The 18,152-nt window shown below is 47.4% G+C and overlaps 1 long non-coding RNA gene and 1 pseudogene across 1 annotated transcript; both read right to left on the reverse strand.

Annotated features, from left to right (window-relative positions):
- Positions 1 to 9,526: 9,526 nt before the first annotated feature.
- Positions 9,527 to 15,656, reverse strand: LOC118472032 (uncharacterized). Its single transcript, XR_004849496.1, has 7 exons — positions 15,083 to 15,656; positions 14,660 to 14,975; positions 13,148 to 14,570; positions 12,686 to 13,007; positions 12,468 to 12,539; positions 9,907 to 11,981; positions 9,527 to 9,794 (listed from the first exon to the last, which is right to left on the reverse strand). It is a non-coding gene; the product is annotated as an uncharacterized lncRNA (long non-coding RNA).
- LOC111589488 (uncharacterized) lies at positions 11,184 to 11,368 on the reverse strand (annotated as a pseudogene).
- Positions 15,657 to 18,152: the final 2,496 nt, after the last annotated feature.

The following is an 18,152-nucleotide window of genomic DNA, read 5'->3' on the forward strand; positions in this document are numbered from 1 at the left end:
TCGCTACAGCTGTCGCAGCAGCTGAAGCATGTAAGTTGTGTTGGACTTTGATGGTTGCTGTTTTTATGAGGGTGTGGATCTCATGAGTTTATGTGGTAGGCGGCCGACTTCGCCGACCACGTCGCGTCGGGTGCCTTGACTGCGGAGTTTGCTACCGAGGTCGAGAATCTCTGGGCGCAGCATGCGGATGTTGTGCGGGAGAAGTCGGCTGCGGAAGGCAAAAGCCGTAGGCTGACGAAGAGGGTGACCGCTATAGAGGCTGAGAAGGCGGATCTCTGGCGCCAGCTGGTGGAGGAGAGGAGGGAGGTGAACAAGGCCATCGCTGATGCGCAGGCTACGCAAGCCGAGGCCAAAGTGGCGCGGGCTAAGGGCAGTCTCGCCTGCCAATGCGCCGAGGAGCTGGAGGCGAGGCAGAACGCCCTGCGCAACCGCGTGGACAAGGTCGAGGCCTCGACGCGCACGGAAGTCGAGCGGACGCATGCGCAGTTCGTGGACGCGTACCGAGAGCTGGGTGCACGGACCGCTGCCTTCGAAGCGCCCGACCAAGAAGCGGGCCTTCGCTTCCTTGAATGGTTGCAAGAGGAGCTGGGGGTTCTCCCGACCATTGTGACTGGTCTCATGTCCTTTGCCTCCCTCGTCACCTGCGAGGGGGCCGTGAATGCTTTGTCCCGCGAGGGGTGCAGGCATTACGAGGTCTTTGACCAGTCGGATGAAAACTTTGAACGTGAAATCTTCAAGGTCGAGGACCCTGTGCTGAAGCAGTCGGCGGGGGCGCTCTTCGACAGGATGTGGGGCCCGCACCGCCGAGATACGGTCCAGGAGCGGTCCGACCGGGCAATAGATCAAGTAAAGGCTATATTTTTTGTGTGGTTATATGTGTGGGTATGTGTGTTTTTGCTGAATAAGTGTGTTGTTGCTGCAGATGGCGCATGCCGAAGGCGTCGAGGACCTTGGTGGTCTACACGGCGCGCTACCCGAGGCCACAGAGGTGGATCCGACGCCGCCATCTGATGTCGGCGAGGGCCCCTCATCGACTGCAGCCGGCAAAGACCCCGCACCAGCCCCTGCGCCGACATGTGAGGACCCCTCGAAGGCGGTGGCCGAACCAGCTACCGAAGACCCCGTGGCGGTGGCCGAGCCTTCGCAAGTGTAGGAATAGGGGTTAGGGATTGCATGTCAACTTTTGTCTGTGTCATACTGAACCTCGGTTGCTGCGCAGGTTCCGACGTTTGGGCCTGCGCAAGCAACCACTACTGACAATACTGATTTTGCGGCGAAGACTTCAATTGTAGTTCCCGCCGATGATAATGTGCCTGGCTCTATGTCTGAATGTTTTGAGTCCGACGGTGAGTCTGGGAGTTTGTTTCCTTGGACGGAGGAGTCCTCGGATGAAGGCTTAGATTATTTTATTGTGTTGGATGTGGCTGCGGCGGAGACTTCGCCGCGTGTGGAGGGTGCTGAGGATCTTCCCGGTGTGAGTACTGGGTGTAGGCGGCGAAGGGTGATGGGAAAACAGAGTGTGGGTGAATTTTCGCGAAGCGGCAGGCGTCGTCGCATGGGGATGGAGCGTGGCCGACTTCGGGTAAACGGGGTTGGTAAACGAGAATTGTTGTCCTCGCCGATTGGGGCGGGCATAGGCGAGGGGGATCTTCGTGAGCTTTTTGAGGGTGAGGAATTGAGGATAATGTTGTTTAATTACAGGGAGATGGGTATCATTCTGAAGGTTGAGCCGATGTAACAGGCGATGCCCTCGCCGTGTGTGTGTAATAGGCGATGCCCTCGCCGTGTGTATGTAATTGTAATGGTGATGTGGCCTGTTGGCCGTATTCGTACACTTGTGTTGTTCCGGCTGCGTACGTGGGCGGCTTTGTGCGGAGTATCTTTGTAATGATACACTTCGATTAACGTTATTCCGGGTGCGCCCTTAACTGTTGCGCTGTCTTTTGAATAAAAGACTTCGATTAACGCTCTTGTCGTGCTGTTCCGGCTGCACCCTTAGGCGACTTTTGCTCAGAATGTCTTGTAAAGAAAAGACTTTGAATAACGCTCTTGTTGAGCTATTCCGGCTGCACCCTTAGGCGACTTTTGCGTGGAGTGTCTTTTGAAGAAAAGACTTGGAATAACACTCTTGTTGAGCTATTCCGGCTGCACCCTTAGGCGACTTTTGCGCGGAGTATCTTTTGAATAAAAGACTGATTAACGCACTTGTTGTGTTGTTCCGGCTGCACCCTTAGGCGACTTTTGCGCGGAGTGTCGCACGCGAGGGTAGTCTGCACTGCCTCTCGCGGTGATTTCGGAGTGGTCGAATGCCGAAGACCGTTGATGCGGTCTTTTTCGACATGTTGCATCTTAGTTTTTGCGGGGGATTTTTGCAAATATATTACATGGCTCCGCCTCATTAAAAATCTCACCCCCCAGGAGGAAAAGAGTGCGGGTCTGAATAATGTTGTTTGGTGAATTACAAGGGCGCGCAGGCCCTGAAGACTTAGACAAAAAATTTGCGTAGATTGTCAATATTCCAGGAATGGTCTAGGTCTTCGTCGGATGGCGTTGTTAGCCTGTATGCGCTGGGGGACGCCTTTGACTTGACGATGAATGGACCTTCCCACTTTGGCTCCAGCTTGCCCTGTGACTCTATCCGGGTGGTTCAGACGAGTACGAGGTCTCCTTCGTTAAATTCTCTTGGGACGACTGCGTGGTCGCGCCAGGCCTTCGTTTGAGCTTGGTATTTGTTGAGGGCCTACAGGGCAAAGACGCGGTCTCCGTCGATGAGGTCTTTGGACATAGGTTCGTCGACATCAGGGACGGCTGATGCACTTGTTCGAGGTGACCCATGCTTTATTTCTTGCGGGGTCATGGCCTCTAATCCATATAGTAGTCGAAAAGGAGTGAATCCAGTTGCCCGGCATTCGGTTGTGTTGAGTGCCCAGACTACTTCAGGTAGCTGGTCGGCCCATTTACCCTTCCTGTCGTCGAGAAGCCTCTTCTTGATAGCAGTGAAAATCTTGCCGTTGGCGCGCTCGACGACGCCGTTAGATTGCGGGTGATATACTGAGGCGAAGGCAAGCTTGGTGCCGATGGAGAAGCAGAAGTCCCTAAAATCCTAGCTGCCAAACTGTTTGCCATTGTCGACTGTGAGCTCGGATGGGACTCCGAATCGGCAAACAATGTTTTGCCAGAAGAATTTCTGGGCAGTCTTCGACATTATTGTGGATACTGCCCTTGCCTCGATCCACTTGGTAAAATACTCGACGGCGATGAAGGTGAACTTGAGGTTCCCTTGAGCCGTGGGTAGTGGCCCAACAATGTCCAGCCCCCAGTGTTGAAGTGGTCATGTGTGGGCGATCAGCTTTGTGAATTGCGAAGGGTTGCTCGATCAGGGAGAAAACTTTCGGCAGGCTTCGCACGACCTCATGACCTGATTCGCGGCACAGATTAAAGCGGGCTAGTAGAACCCTTGACGGATCACCTTAGCAGCGAGGGCCCTAGGCCCCGAGTGAGAGCCACAAGTTCCGCTGTGGACTTCGCGTAGGATCTGGATGCCTTCAGCTTCGGTGACGCATTTAAGCATGGGTTGACTGACCCCCTTCTTGTATAGTTGGCCCTCAATGATTGCGAAGTCCCGGCTTCGGTGCTTGAGGCGCTTGGCCTCGTTGACGTCGCTTGGATGGTAATATCCTTGCAGGAACAGGGTTATTGGGACCCGCCAATCTTCGGTCATGATGAGGTTGACTATGCGATGGCCCTCGGTGTCGTTGGTTATTTGTAGACCCTCTGGACTGCGGACGGCTGGCATGCGGATGACGTGGTAGAACACGTCAGACGGCAAGGCTTCGCCTCTGGCGGCTGCTTTGGCCAATGCGTCGGCTTCCTCGTTCTTGGCTCGGTCCACATGCTGCAATGTAAAGCCCATAAATTGTCTCTCAAGACTGCGAACAGCCGTGAGATACTGCATGAGTGCGGGGTCTTTTGCTGAATATTCTTTTTCGACCTAGTCGGCAACCACTTTGGAATCTGTTTTGATTATGCAGGTGGTGACACGAAGCGCTCTTAGCTTGCGAAGACCCAAGCTGATAGCTTCGTATTCTGCTACATTGTTGGTGCATCTGTCGGACTCCAAAGCAAAGCTGAGGCGTGCTGCATATCTGTGTTTGACCCCTGTGGGTGATGTGATGACTGCAGCTGCGCCTGCCCCCGCATGGCACCATGCGCCGTCACAGTGGATGGTCCATACTTTCTCTACAGGCTCGTCCTGCTGCGTTGCTAGCCCTGTCCAGTCAACAATGAAGTCTGCCAGGACTTGCGACTTGATTGTTGTCCTGGGTTCGAAGGTGATATGGTAACCGGAGAGCTTGGCTGCCCATTTGGCGATCCAGACAGACGCCTTCGGGTTGCGGAACAGCTCTCCCAGTCCCCTGTCCGAGGTGACCCGCACCTTGAATGCTTCGAAGTAGTGGCACAGCTTGCGTGAGGCCATGACAACTGCGTAGGAGATTTTTCCAACTCGGTCATGTTACACTTGGAGGCCGAGAGGACCTCGGACACGTAGTAGACTGGACACTGCCGAGTCGTGCCCTCCCTGTTTTGCTCTTGGACTAGGGCTGCGCTGACCGCATGTGGTGAGGCGGCGATGTAGAGCAGCAGCGACAGCGAAGGGTCTGGACTGGTGAGAATAGCCAAGTCTGACAGGTGCTGCTTGAGTGATGCAAAGGCTACCGCCTATTCTGGTCCCCACGCGAAGTCTTTCGCGCCACGCAGCGTCTTGAGGAAAGGTAGACTCCGCTCGGCGGACTTGGAGATGAATCTGTTCAGAGTGGCTAGTCTGCCTGTTATACGCTGGACATCCCTGGCTGACTGTGGGGGTGTCATGTTGATTATTGCATGAATCTTGGTCAGGTTGGCCTCGATCCCGCGGTGCGACACCAGGTAGCCCAGTATCTTCCCCTGGCGGACCCCGAAGACGCACTTCTCGGGGTTGAGGCGAAGTCGTGCGTCCCTCATGTTTGTGAATGTCTCTGTGAGGTCGGCCAGGTGATCCGCCTTATTTTTGTTGGCGACGACTATGTCATCCACATACATGAAGATGTTCCGGCCTACTTGGCTCTCGAGCACTGTTTTGGTGAGGCGAGAGAAGGTTGACCCAGCGTTCTTGAGTCCCTCCGGCATCCTGATGAAGCAATACGTGCCGAAGGGTGTAATGAAACTGGTACTGGCCTTGTCCTCCTCCTTCATATATATTTGGTGGTAGCCAGAGAAGCAGCCGAGGAGCGATATGACTTCGCATCTGGCCGCGCTATCGATGATCTTGTCGATCCGTGGTAGCGGGAAATTATCTTTGGGGCAGGCCTTGTTGGGACTGGTGAAGCCGATGCACATCCGCCACTTGCCGCTCTTCTTTTGCACCATGACTACGTTGGCGAGCCACGTAGGGTAGGCGACTGGCTCGATGAAATTGGCCTCCAGCAGGCGGTGTACTTCGGCTTTGGCGGCTTCTGTTATTTCATCGGACATTTTATGTAACCGCTGCTTTTTTGGGCGCACCGAAGGATTGATGCCCAGACTGTGCTCGATGACGGTGCGACTGACTCCGACCAGGTCAAGGGCGGACCAGGCGAAGACGTCCTTATCTCTGGAGAGACAGGAGATGAGTTTCTCCTCGTCTTGCGAAGTCAGGTCTTCGCTTATGATGACCGTTTGCTTGGGCGTTGCTGGGTCAAGGGGAACTGTCTTCGTTCCGTCATTGCTCTGCAGCTGTGCCTTTTCATGCTCGTTGGCGGCTAGGCGAGTAGCCTCGAGGACTTCGCGCTGCGTCGTAAGGCAGTGTACGCTCCGTTGACCGGGAACGAAGTCTCTCTCGATGTTACGCGCAGTCTGCTGGTTTCCGTACACCATTATTACGCCTTGCGGACCAGGAATTTTCATGCAGAGGTATAATCCGTGGATGGCTGCTTCAAATTTGTTGATAGAGCTCCGACCCATTATGGCGTTGTAGGGGTAGACCATGTCAACGATGTCAAAGGTGACCTGTTCGCTTCGCGCATTGGGCGCTACGCCGAAGGACAAGGGTAGCTCTATCTTACCCACAGGGAAGGTGCCCTTGCCACCGAAACCATATAGGGGATTGTCCGAAGGCTTGAGTAAACTGTGGTTGATGCCCATGCGGTCAAAGGCGTGGAGGAAGATGATATCCGCCTGGCTGCCGTTGTTAACTAAGACTTTGTGCAGGTCCTAGCCTGCCACACTGCAGTTGATTACCATGGCGTCAATGTGGGGTGCGCTGCGTAGGTCAACATCTCTAGCGTCGAAGGTCAGTGGCACATGGGACCACTTCGTTTGTACGACTGGGCCGGTGATGGCGACGTGGTTGATGCTTCGGTAGTGGTCCCTCTTTTGTCGCTTTGTGTCAAAGTCGACGCTGGACCCTCCAGTGATCATGTGGATGACTCCGCGATACGGCTGATCAGCGAAGTATTCCTGTTTTGGTGCTTGGGGTGATTTTGGTGGTGGATGTTTGGTTGATGCGGGTGCGGAGGCGGAAGTGGGGGTGGTACGACTTCTACCTCCTGGTGGTGTTGGTATATGTGGTTGGGTAGATGCTGGGCGGGGCCGTGGTTGTATGGTTGTGGGGGTGGTGTTGATATGTGTGCGCGACAACTCTTGGGTTGTCGGCGGGTTGTGCCCGAGACATCCTGTCCCTGGTGGCCTTCGTTTCCGGGCAATCCCTCGTTGGGTGCGCGCAGTCTTCGCCGTGAAACAGGCAGTAAAATCTGCACGGCTGCTGCGCCCGTCCTCGGGCCCGACCACGCGTGCCATTGCCGTGGCCCTGGGGGGATAATCTTGACAGCGAGGGGCTTCGTCGGTGGGGTGCTGGTTGGCAATATTATGCACCTGCTGCTGACTGCGGTTGTCCTGACCGGAGTCTGACTGCGAAGGTCTTGTCCATGTTCGGCTGGACTGCGGAGGGTCCTTGGGCTTTCGTTGAGACTCGACCTTGCGCTGGTGGATCTCTTCGGATCTAGCATACTTTTCAAACAACTGATAGAGTTCTTGGAGGTTTTTGGGTGGGTCCCTGATGCAGTGACTGTACAGGACGCCAGCCTGAAGGCCACTGATGGTGTAGTGTATGGCAATTTGGTCGTCGACCGAGGGCAGTTGTGACTTGAGAGTTAAGAACTTGCGGTAGTACTCCCGCAGGGTTTCTTTCTCCTGCTGCTTGCAGAGTGACAGTTCGGCCAAGGCATCGGTGTCTGGGCGGTACCCTTGGAAGTTGAGCAGAAATTTGTCCCGAAGACTTCTCCAGGAGTCGATGGACAATGGGGGCAACCTGGTGTACCAGGTCAAGGCCGGACCCTCGAGGGCGATGATGAAGGAGTTGGCCATTGTGGCGTCGTCCCCTCCGGATGATGCGACCGCGACTTGATAGCTCATGATGTACTGTGCTGGATCGGTGCTGTCGTTGTACTTGGGGTAGGTCCCTACCCTGAAGTTGGCGGGCCATGGTGACACTTGCAGTTGCGGCGCCAAAGGGCTCCGCTCATCAAGGTAGTTGATGCCTTGGAATGCTGCGGCGTGCGGGATGAAGGGTCCGCACTGAGGAATGAATAGGTCTCCGACTTGCGCGCGCTGTTGGAGGGGCGGGCCGTGCTGCAGATCATGTTGGCCTTCGCGCTGCATGAGCATAATCACTTGCTCGAGTTCCTGAGCCCTCTGCTCCTCGTCGCGTATCATCTGGCGCACCTTAGCCTGCACGGAGACGCGTTGGCGCTTGGCCTCGAGGATTTCTTTCTGCTTCTGGAGGTTGCAGTTCTTGATGCGCAGGGCCCACAGTTGTAGCTGTTCTTCTGCTGAAATGCCGATGACTTCACCGTCCTCTGTGGCGTCCTCGCCCTCTAGTGGAGCGAAGCCTGAGGGTGGTTTCTGTGGCTGTCCTCCGGAGCTGCAGGTGCGGAGGCTGCCTTCGGGAGTTGGTTGATCGTTGCGCTGTCTCTTGCTGACGGCGTCGTCTTCGCAGGCTTCTTGGTGGGTGGTGTCTGCAAGGGCCTTGCCCTTTTTCTCGGCTAGCAGCGCTGCCTTCGCTGCTTCGTCAACGAATGGGGCTGCCTTCGAGCTAGCTCTCTTGGGTGCCATCGCGGGTGGTTTGTCGTAGCACGAACGGTGGGCGCCAAATGTTGGAACTTGCTCTCCTGTGCAAGTTGATCTAACGGGGAAGTGGAGAGAGTGCTAACAAGGTTTTGATTCGGGATGGCAATAGCTCTGTTAATCTAGCCTTTCAAGGGCACTGTATGGGGGTATTTATAGGTGCCCGAGTGCCCAATGTCTTGATGTAAGGACGTTTATGCCCTCAGGCACCTGGATTATCCCCAGAATATTCCCATAAGGGAGGGTTACAGACTGTCATTACAGAAAAGCTATTACAAATCAGGCCCGTAACACGCTTCTCCGTGCGGGGCCTGTTACAATGGGCCGAATCCCACGTGGGCCTCTAGGTTGGGTGAGGACGCGGGACGAGAAGACTTTGTCGTAGGCCTTCGTCGTAGGCCTTCGTCTTGCGGTGAGGAGGGCGGAGGGTGGTTCATGTCGTCATCTTGCCTCTGATGGTGCAGCGAGGTGGCGAAGGCCTGGAGCGAAGGGTAGCGTCTTCGCCTTCGCCCAACAGTCTTTGGAGTGTTTGCCTTTGCTCTTGCAATGAATGTGAAGTTCAGAAAACTTGGATGGCTTGAATGGAGGTGGTTGGGGGTATTTATAGCCCCAACCACTATTCTAGCCGTTGCTGTCGATGGCGCACCGGATAGTCCGATGGTGCACCGGACAGGGCACTGTTCACTGTCCGGTGCGTGCCACGTCAGCACACCGTTGGGTTTGGAGTGGTTGACCATTGGATTCTTATGTCATCTAGCGGCACCGGACAGTCCGGTGGCACACCAGACATGTCCGGTGCGTTCTGATTTCGCTGCTCTGTTTTCTGACTATGCACTGTTCACTTTTGCAGTCGACCGTTGGCACATCAGACCGTTGCTCCGTTGGCTCATCGGACATGTTCGGTGCACACCAGACATTCCGGTGAATTATAGCGGAGCGACTCCAGGGAAAACCCGAGAGCGGCTAGTTGATGGGGTCCTCGGCCTGGGCACCGGACAGTGTCCGGTGCGCCACTGGCAGTACCAATACTAGTCTTTGATCCATACTTTGTTGATTCCCCAACTTAGCTTCTTTCTTGGTTTATGTTGAACTTTATGCACCTAAGATAAAATGATGATTAGGCAAACTAGTTAGTCCACGTGGTTTGTGATGGACGTCAAACACCAAAATCGGTTATAGGAAATGACTAGGTGAGTGCCCGTGCGTTGCAACGGAAACATATAATACCACAATAACTTATATACAAATGTGTGTTATATTGTTATAAGAAAAGATTTCATAATTCATTTGTGAACCTAGCCATACATAAATTTTGTTATTTTAATCTAGCTATCAAACAAACAACACATCAAAAGAATCAGTAATAGCTATCAAACTGGACATTCACTTGAGTTCACAAATATTTAAGATAACTACTTTTTAATACCTAAATACACAATTGAGAGTACGTAAATATCTTGCATCGGTCACTTGCTATTTGTTTCATGTCAATATCCCTATAGTAGTTCATTTCAACAATCCAAACCCACCTATAATTCTTCATAGTTGGGAAATTGTAGCTTGTCACGCAACAAGGGATTAGCTTCAATCAGCTTCTTCGGCTCAACAAGCATTATTGCTCTTGCACACCATACTTAGAAAGCTGCTGATTTTTCCTAATAACAAGGCAAGAGCAGAAATCACTCGTTGAGCAAGCTAGAAACAGCTAAAATCCATGACAACAGATCATGCATACAAAAAGACAAGGCTGTCTAGCCAACTCTTTACCTAAAGTTCTCCAATGTCAAAAGCTGTGTGATCTCCTTAAACAACTGATAGACATCCATATATCGTTTAAATTGAAAGATTATATCTTCAAACATTTCACCAAATAAACTGGTGACGGTGCATGTAAACAGGACAGAAATATCATTAATAAGAAAACATTACTTGGTGCTAATCACATGTGGATGTCTATGAAAAATTTGAAATATACATTTTCACACATAAAAGTTAAGTTTTTTGACAACAGAACAAACATCCTAGATAAGAATACCCTTCAATGACTTATTTATTAAGCACCGCGTGAAAATGTCAGATGTCATCAAGAAAAATATACACATGTTAATGCACACAAAACTTATCAATGTAACTAAAACCAAATAGCAATTTTGTAGAAAATGATGAGTTCTCTTTAGACACAAGGCCATATATGAGTATTAGGCACATGACAGTGGCAAACCTCTGCCTGCTTTCTGGCATGTAACAGCACTCCAAAAGCAACATGCATAACCTACGAATAGAATTACAAACTAAGTCAAATGAAAGGTCGCATTCATAAGAACAAGTAACATCTAGTAAGACATCCACATCCTTGAGTCACTGGAAGAAATAGATCAATTCTGAGTACTATTATCAAATGCAGTTCAAGCATTAGTTCAACATGAAGATGTACAAAGTACTTAAATACAAAAAAGCTAAATCAATCTAAAAATTAGCACAAAATAGTCCATTTTATACAATAAAATAGCAGCTTAAGGAAGAATACTTGTAACAATAAAAATTTTCGCAGCAATTAAATCTTTACATAGTAGAATGCAAAGCATAATTCAATCTATGCATGTTGTTTTAGTTTAAAGCAATAATTCATATGACGACTTGTCATACAGAGATGGCCTTCGACTGTAACATACACAGTGGCAACAGCTAAAAAATGCTATGTGAAACGGAGGGAGCAGGTGATCCCCTCACATCAATGTGTATCCTGTCATACTGAAATGGCCTGCAAAAATGCTATCGACCTCTAATTTGAGATAGCACATGGCAAGTAATATTCGTACATCTAAATTTTGAAGTATGGACAATTTATTGCAAAGATTCAGGGAAGCACCTTTGTACTGTAGGATTAGTATGTGAAAAAAATGGTGTTGTGCATAATGACTATTTTAAAGATTGTAAAGTGAAGCTTGTAAACCGAAGATTGTACATTAGAGATTGTAACCTGAATCTAAATTGAAGCTTGTAAGCTGAATTAAAGATTGTAAACTGAAGCTTGTAATGTGTTAGGGTAGCGGTCAGATCCTACCAGCAGCGCAACGGTTAGGTGATACATGTGGGTCCAGTAGCGCGCATCTATGGTGTTCCCTTCCACAAAAAAATAATATCAAAGTGGACACATTGTTCACGTTGGATATTAAACTAATAAAAAAAGGTAATACACTTGATTTTAGCCAAAAGACCGAAAAAGGTTATGTTGAAAAGAAATTTAACTCTCTTTTATAGCTAGTTGTACACCCACGTCAGCACGAGCCTCGTGCGGGAAGTCCAGCTTGACCTGCACCACATGCGTTAGGGGGAAAGGGTGTCATGTGCTAAAGAAATATGCAGGGCTGATGGCCTAATAAGTTCCATCAATTTTCTTTTCTAATACTAAATTATCACATTCTATGCATTAACAGATCCAAGAAAATAGTATCAAATGACCAATTCTGCAAGATAAGGATGATATAAATCAAATGTAAGAATCAATTTCAGCTACGACAAGTCAATGATACCATGGACCAAAGTCGCAATTGCATCATGTGCTTCTATTGAGACTATGGCAACATGGGTAAGTCTGTTACTTATAGGTGGTGGTTGAATCAGAATTTCAGAGCAGCTCTTGCCATTTCCAATGCTCCCTGATAGGTCTTGTTGCCCAAAGTGAAGCCACTGATATGAACAAACACAAAATGCTAGAAGTCAGTTTTTGCTAAAAGTCTTTCGTCTCTCATGCCCCTCCACTTTTCTAGCAGAGCCTTCCAGCTATTGAACCTATCAGGAGCAACTACGACTGCTTGGACTCGCCAACTCTTGCTCTCGTCCTGTAATTAAGCAGTGAAAATCAAATAAAGGTAGCAATGATAATGGGTTTTAAGAAGAAAAGATAAATAGGAAGGCTCAAAAATCTACACAAGCAATTTAAAATTCTATCAGTTCAGACATAAAAAGAAATTAATTACACGTAGCCTAAATGTTTCACGCGCCAGATCTTACATTGCTTATGAGATTCATTATGAAGCTAATAGATCAGAGGATACAAAATGTTGGGGAACTCAGAACAAGTAAAAGAAGTGTACATTTTAATTGTAGTAGTCAGCTACCAGTAAAAAAGTGTACACTTGAGCGGTCAGCAACCAGTGTGAAAGTATACAAAAGCCTAATTTCCTTTATTGGTCAAGAAACATTCATTTCAGGGTGACATCGTAGAATACTACAAACTACATCACGTTTTATCTTTCAATAGCAAGCGAAATAAGAAGCATCATGAATCTATGCTGGATTGCAATATGAGAAGAGAAGACTCTTACCTGATAAAACACATACTTGGTCAGAGGGTCAGTCGTTAGCACCTCTTCAAGCTCAAATAGATGAAGTTTCCACTGTTGTAAGATAAATCATCAGCTTACATGTTCAATATGGTAGTTGATCAAAGCACTTCTATAAGAAAGTTCAAAGATATAATGTCTAAATTAAATAGCTTGCTACAATCACTAAACATTGGTCAGCCCAAGTTTGCATATGGTACCTGAAGCACAGACCATGGATTTTCCTTTTTTTTAGGGGGCACGACAATTTTCAAATGTCCCATTTAGATCTGGTGTGGATATTGGTGAGATTCGGTCTGATATAACACAACAAGGTCAAGACTTTACCGGGCAGAATCTATGCAAAACCATGATTTCTCCACTTGGATCAATATTTCCTCTTGATAAAAAAACACTCCAGAATAATAGACCTTGCCGGTAACCATGATTTAACACTCCAGAAACTAAATAAAATAGCTTGTCATTAACAAAAGGCCTTATAGCTGCTCCACCAGCAATCATGTTCATCATCGGAGTCTCCACCTAGAATACACATAAGGTCAGATATTGAAGTGTCAACGTGAAAGAAACTGCACAATCTCTTAGCATGTGTGTCTATGCATAGGTCTATCTGAATGGGGAACAAGTAATTACTGATCATATGGCATGACATGAACCTTTACCATGAATTTTTGGAGTTTGATCCATATGATCTGCCGTGGCAAGAAAACCTGTGTGTCTATCAGTGTTTCATGAGAATGCTAGTCTTCACCTTTGATTGGGGTGAAATACTTATTCTCCGTTGTCTCCTTGTCGTTGCACTCTAGCTTCTCCAATCACCAGTCATACGATCCACAAATCACCAATCAAATCCCATTCTTCCAAATGCAAACCTTTCCTTAAGCACAATGAAATGCAATTTTAAATGCTAATAGCACAAGGAAAAATTATTAGATAACTTTAGGAAGGTAAGCAATCATAGTGAAAGACAAACATCTATTTTGCGATGATGGGAAAAAATGAGTAACACATCCGTGTACTGACCAAATAGGGAAACACTAGAAGAATCTTAAGGCAATAAAACCAAATTACGATGCAAAACACTTGAACTGGGTAACATTCCATCCAACCAAGAAACCACAACCACCATCAACAAAGATCCACTCAAACCTTTCAAAGCAAACCCTAATTCACAACATAGAAAAAATGAGCTTTTGATATTCCAAGCAGAACATTACAGAAAACGATTTAATTGAGATTCTACACCGAACCGTAAATTTAAGAGCTTCAACACACTAAACGATCGTAAATAGCCTCAGCACTATGCGATCAACATAACCAATATAACTACAAATACTTGAATTGGATCATATGAACAACTAAAGTTCCCGGTGGCCAGGCGCGCAGGAACTGAATCGAAAGGAATTCGAGTTGCAAGCACACTCAATACAAGCTGGATAAGTGGATAGTTGAAACCAGAGAAAACATTTTTTATGGAACACTCAATTTGTGTTGTTTGATAAAAAAAACTTCTGAGTTTGACAGATAACCCAATTGTTCACTTCTTTTTTTATTTTTTCTCATTTCTTTTGTGTTGGTAGTACATGATTTTCAAACTAATTTTAGTTTCTATGTCATTAACTCAACGGGAGCAATGGGGTTATCTGTACCAAATTAAACCTTTTTGGCAAATTCGAAACTCTTAGTATGGCAAATGCCTGACTCCAAGAGTCCCTGATAAGAATATCTCATTATATCGTTTCAAAAAAGAATATCTCATTATCGACCCATATGGTTAATTATTGTGGTTGTAATACACAAGTAGACAACCATGTTATGATAATACTGGTAGGCTTCAAATATGTGACTTTATTAGTATTACTCCAAGTAGAAGTGGCAAAAATGGTAGGGATACCAGGCACATATAGCGGAGAGGCCTTGGCTAAGCAGAGCAATAGAGGTGAGATACATAGTAAGGCTTTTTTATTCCATTGCTCGCCTGCGCACAATAGAGTTGAGATACATACAATGGAGAGGCCTTGGCAAACATGTGCTTTAAAACTGATTGTCCTCATTGATCGACTGGTGATATTACATAACCTCCACCTAAATATTCAAAAAGGCACATATCAGTGAAGTCTATGCAAATACAATAGTTTAGTTCCCACAGAGATTTGACTGAAAGTAAAGCATACATTTGCAGCCGTGATGTCGATGCTTGTTGGAGACATCGATGTCGTCGGAGCGTGCTGGAGGAGGTCCTTGCTCTTGTACCCCTGCTCTTCTTGCAGGGGCAGAAGGGGCCACAGAAGGTGTCATCCGGGTTGCGCACCCAGTGCTTGTCGGACTTGAGGAGGTCGAACGACTTATCCTTGTAGTTGCTCTCTGCATCTAAGTCATCCTCGTCAGGGTTGTCGGAGTCTTCCTCGGCATGAGCTCCTCATAGGGGTCTACGTAGCCGTCCATGTCGAGAACCATCCCTGGAGCCCGAGGATTCAACAGATACAATCCCTGCTCACAACAACAACTATTCTTTGTTGAATTTTTCGAATTAAAGAGGGGATGTTTCTCCCAAATGTTTGTCAACTCATGCATCGAGAGGAAATGGGAGGACTCACCTTTTCCCCCAAACGATCGAACTGGAGCACAGTCGCTGCAAATGGCAGCGAAACCTGATGCAATTGGGCGGAGAAACCTCTGGTCAATATCAGTCCGACGACGATTTTGCATTCTCTCGCACAAGGTTGAACACAATGACGCCGCCCTAGCTGGATCTATGGTGGCATGGCTAGCGGGGCGGGAGGGGCGGCAATCTCATTGGAGTGGGGGCCAGGCGCGGTAGTCCGGTCACAGCGTGCGGGGTGAGGGACGGGCGCTGGCAGCGCGGTGGCCGGGGGTTGCGCGTTGTCGTCGCGGTGGGGGTGGAGATATTGGGAGTGGTAGATCAGGGGTGAGGGACGGGCGCTGGCATACGTACAGAGACTCCATGGAAGGCGTCCACGCGATGCAGAGATTGGAAGCGGCAGATCCGGCGTGATCCGCGAGATCCGTGGCTGCCCGCTGGGTATGGGGGCGGAGCATGGGCGCCATCGTCGGGCGTCGGGGCGAGATCCACGCCTGGCCTGCTGGTCGTGGGGGTGGAGATGTCGGGTGCCATCCAGGCCGGTGGAGGGGATCACGACGTAGCGTCGATGGAAGGTTCTGGGAGGGGAAGGAAATCGGGCGCTGCAAGCGGGATTTCAGGCGCCGGAGGAATTCAGGCGCCGCGGGGCAGAACCGTGCACCACTTGTTTGTGTGGACGTCTACAATAGCATCTTATAGAATAGTAAAGATTAAGCCCATTTCCCTTTCAAAAGTCATATACATAATGTATTGTCTATTGATATATAATAATTGTACAGTCTTTAGCTAATTCATCATTCGAATTCGAATTGAAATTAGATCATTACATGTCATACAAGTTTTGCTGATCACCAAATATATATAATCCCACAACTAACTCAAATTCCTAGGACACTAATTTATGACCATCAGTGTAAACAGAAATGCCATGTCGCATAAAAGAACCAACATTGTGCATATAAAACAACATCCCTTATCTCACTAAATTAATGAACACATAAACTATTATGCTGCCATTTTGGAACATTTATGTTCCAGGAGGGTGTAGAGGCATCTCCTCACTTGGTTATTTTTTGTGTGCTTTTGGCCATAGATTTACTTCAGTGCGACGTCCTGAAACTCTTTTCCATAATAGAATAACTTTATTCACTTAGAAGTTCCGAAACCAAATTCTGCATGAAGTCGAGGTATCATAAGAATTTATTAAAACTTGAGGAATTGATCTTGTTTATTTTTCTGGGCACTTTAAATTGCAATGGGGATCCATGAATGAATACAAAGAGAAATAAAAGTAAACGGGGAACATACAAGAAATTAATACTAATCTTCCTTCTTTGAAAAACTAAATTCAACATAGATAGAAATTTCATCTGCATTGACCATAAGCTTAATAATTCTACTCCAAGAGTCCTCAGTAAACATTATGTTTGCGTTTTGCAAGTATTATCATCTGATGATTTATTACCACAACAATTCAGCGTCGTTGTTATTGTTATTACAACTCAGATGATTTATGGACCATAAGATAATGAACTATTATTAGTAGTAGTCAGTTGATGAGACCTACTGAAACACTTTTAGGCAATTTTAGACACGTTTAGCATCTGAGTTCATATCAGTATCACAACTATTAGAAATTAATTACAGGAAAAACATGCACAAAAATACAGAGGTAGAAAAAACTGTAACACATTATCGCCTAAATGTTCATATACACGTGGACATGAATTGACTAAAACACGTAGGTCGATTGCGAGACATGTCTGACACCATGAAAGATGATTGAGGCAACTTGCCTCTAGTTTGTCTTGTGAGAATGTTCATGACAACATCTTCTTCAGCATGGATGGGACCCTCATACTTTTGGATGGAACCAGAGAGTAAGTTTTTGTTTTTTTCATTATAGAGATGTACCAAAAACAACTTGGAGGAAAAACTTTTGAGTTTTGGTATACCGTTTCAAGAACTGTACAAATCCTTAATCAAACTGTAAAAAAACCCTCAAACAACATGATCTAGGAGCTGAAGTTACCTTGAGCTGTAGGTGCCTCCGTGGGGCAGGGAGGTCGTGTCCTACCATCACACAAATGATCTTTCTGAAAGGGGAACTATTTCGTCCATCCATGAAAAAGCTTGAATGCTGACTCAAAGCCTGATCCATTCTCAAAATTTTGGCCCTTGCCTCCTCGGGCCTACTGAATACCACATACTGTTAAGGAACTGATGATCCAATGATGTTGATCGCTGATAACACAAAAGGTTGTGTGAAACCTATCTTACAACTACTGGCAATGCGGAAGTAAATGGAAAGGTTGTAGACCAAGTACAGTTGACACAAATATATAAGCAACAAAGTTTGCAACCTCCCCAAGCAGTAGTTTCCAAACACAACACTAAGGAAGTTTAGTTGGATGGTACAGTAAGAAAATCCAGTTGGGATGATAAAGTTTAAATTCACAACAAGTTTTATGTGGAACATGCATAATTGTGGTTATCCCAAACCACCATAGCGGCCAGGAACGGTAAGTGTATCCTCCACCACCTGTAACACAAGATAGATGAGCCTGGTAAGTTGAAATTGCAGGACATTTGGCCATGAAAGAAAGAAATGTTTCTGGTAGCAAATTGAAAGAGACTACACGATCAGCAGAATTTATACTCGCCATATTTTCGTAAGGATAGATAGAAACAGGTAAAAACCCCATAAATAATTAACGACCATTCAACAAATCAGTAGAGGAAATATCGGAGGCAGGACTATAAAATTCACTCCTTCACAGAAGAAATTGATGAATCAGAGGATTCAAGAGGTCTTAGATTTTAGGAAGCGTGGGCATGGGCAGCAACACAAAGGATGTCAGTCATCGAGTGTAAAAAAGTACAAGAGCATTCTAAAGAAAATCAATAATCTATGGAGGGAGGGTCTGCACAAATGGAAAATGTGCAAATGAGATGGAGACAGAGAGGCCCGAGAGGTGAAGGTGTCGAGCGCGATGAGGGTGCGACCCGGGTGGGCACGCTCCTCCAGTGCGCGCGGCGGAGCTCGTTGCCTCATCGACGAGCGC

Source organism: Zea mays, chromosome 5 (genome assembly GCF_902167145.1).
Source record: "Zea mays cultivar B73 chromosome 5, Zm-B73-REFERENCE-NAM-5.0, whole genome shotgun sequence".
NCBI classification, from domain to species: Eukaryota; Viridiplantae; Streptophyta; class Magnoliopsida; order Poales; family Poaceae; genus Zea; species Zea mays.